Source organism: Camelus bactrianus, chromosome 2, assembly GCF_048773025.1.
Source record: "Camelus bactrianus isolate YW-2024 breed Bactrian camel chromosome 2, ASM4877302v1, whole genome shotgun sequence".
Taxonomy (NCBI): Eukaryota; Metazoa; Chordata; class Mammalia; order Artiodactyla; family Camelidae; genus Camelus; species Camelus bactrianus.
This window is the reverse complement of record NC_133540.1, coordinates 62,280,752-62,283,044: the sequence shown is the minus strand read 5'-3', so window position 1 is coordinate 62,283,044 and position 2,293 is coordinate 62,280,752. Positions and strand designations below refer to the sequence as shown.

The window sequence follows — 2,293 nt, the reverse complement described above, 5'->3', positions numbered from 1 at the left end:
TAACACCTCACACTCATCAGGATTTCCACAAGTGTGCAGGTGAGGAATGAAGAAAGTAGAACTCTCATGCATTGCTGGTGGGAATGTAAAATGGTTCAGTGTGGAATGGTTTCTTGAAAAATCAAACACAGAATTACCATATCATCTAGCAATTTCACTTTGGGGTGCATACCCAAAATAAGTGAAAGCAGAGACTCAGATATACGTACGCCCATGTTCTTAGGCATCGTTATTCACAAGAGGTGGAAGCAGCCCTAATATCCACTGACAGATGAATGGTATTATGGATCAAATATCTGTGCCCTCCTCCAAAGTTCATATGTTGAAATCCTAACCCCTGCAATGTGATGGTATTAGGAGGTGGGTCTTTGGGGAGGTAATTAGGGCATGATGATGGACCCCTCATGAATGAGATTAGTGTCCTCATCAGAAGAGACACAAGAGCTGGCTCCCTCTCTGCTCTGCACCACGTGAGGATACAGCAAGGAGAGCCAGCTGCAAACCAGGAAGAAGATTTTGCCCAGGATCTACTGGGCCCTTGATCTCTGATTCCCAGCATAAGAAATATATGTGTATTGTTTTAGCTACCCAGCCTAAGGTAGTTTGTTACAGCAGCCCAAACTGACTAAGACAAATGGAAAAACAAAGTATAGTACATACACATGCAATGGAATATTATTCAGCCACAAAGGAATAATTTTGAGACATGCTACAACATGGATAAACCTTGAAAACATTATGCTAAGTGAAATAAGCCAGACACAAAAAAGACATGTTGTATGATTTCTCTTATATGAGGCACCTAGAGGAGTCAGATTTACAGAGACAGAAAATTGAACAGTTGCTGCCAGAGTTGGGAGTAGAGGAAAATGGGGAGTTAGTGTTTAATGGGAATAGAATTTCAGTTTGGGAAACTTGAAAAATTTCTGGAAATGGATAATGGAGATGGTCACATAACATGTGAATGTACTAAATGCCACTGAACTATATACCTAAAAATTGTTAAAATGGTAAATTTTATGTCACGTATAATCACAATCAAAATAAAAAAATAAAACCTAAGTTGAAAATGTGGACTTTAACATATGTGATTTTAAGAAAAGTCAGTCCCTTTGCGTCCCCTTCTAAACATTACCTCCTGAAGCCCTTCCAATGTTTTTCATTTATTTATACCTTCAACAAATATTTATTGAATATCAATCATGTGCCAGGTCCTGGTCTAGACACTGGAGATATACCAGTTTAGAAACAAAACAGGCGGGGAGGGGGAAGGGTATAGCTCAGTGGTAGAGCACATGCCTGGCATGTATGAGGTCCTGGGTTCAATACCCAGTATCTCCATTAAAAAAAATAACCATTTCAATTAAAAAAATGCAAATTTTAAAAATATATAAATAAACCTAATTATGCACACCCCGCCCCCCAAAAAAATTAAAAACAAAAAACACCTCTGTGCTCTTGGGGCACCTGCATCATAGTCATCAGGAATTCCGGAGCTACTGATGCCTGAAGTCAACCTCCACTGTGCTCTGGGGCAGTCAGCTCCGCACAGGCAAGGATTTTCATGGCAAAGATGTCAAATAATGGCCTTCAATATCAATTCAGTTGAGCATCTATAAGACGCCAGTCTTTGTGGAAGAACCGCAAAGAGCCCTGGAGGTAAAGATAAACATGACTGGACCCTGCCTCCTACAGGCGTCCTTGCGAGTACAGCAGCAGGTGGAGAGCATCTCCACGGAGCACTCCGTGCCTGTGGATGGGGAGGACTCTGCTGGCCAGTCACAGTATTTTCAGGCCAAGGTACAGAACTTCCCAAAGGCCCTGCTTTCATCTCCAGGTAGGCTGTGATGTCCCTTGTCTATTTGCAGCTTAGGAAGTTATAAGCTTAGTAAAGATATTAGTAATCACTAACCTTCATAGACAATTTCCCCATGGGCCAAAGATTGATCTAAGTGCCTTATGTGGATAAACTTTCATTCCTCATTAATCACCATTTAAGGGAAGTCCTGTTATTAGCTCCATTTTATAGTTGAGAAAACTGAGACAAAGAACTGAAATCATTTTCTCCAGATCGCAGAGCTGAGACGTGACTCCAGAGCCTGGATGAAAGGAAGGCAGATGCGAGGAATTCTCTTTTATCTGGATCTCTGGCCGACCAATCAAAACAGCCATAGGTTCAGCAGCTCAGCCCTTTGCCCAGCTGTCTATTTATGACTAGAGCTCCCAGGGGGCCACATGTAAAATTACCCTTATCCAGGACTGCCAGTGGAGTCCTGTGGGTTGTGTCTGGGCT

At 41.9% G+C, this 2,293-nt stretch overlaps 1 non-coding gene across 1 annotated transcript; it reads left to right on the top strand.

Annotated features, from left to right (window-relative positions):
• Positions 1 to 1,267: 1,267 nt before the first annotated feature.
• Positions 1,268 to 1,341, top strand: TRNAA-GGC (transfer RNA alanine (anticodon GGC)). The gene has a single exon. It is a non-coding gene; the product is annotated as a tRNA-Ala (tRNA).
• Positions 1,342 to 2,293: the final 952 nt, after the last annotated feature.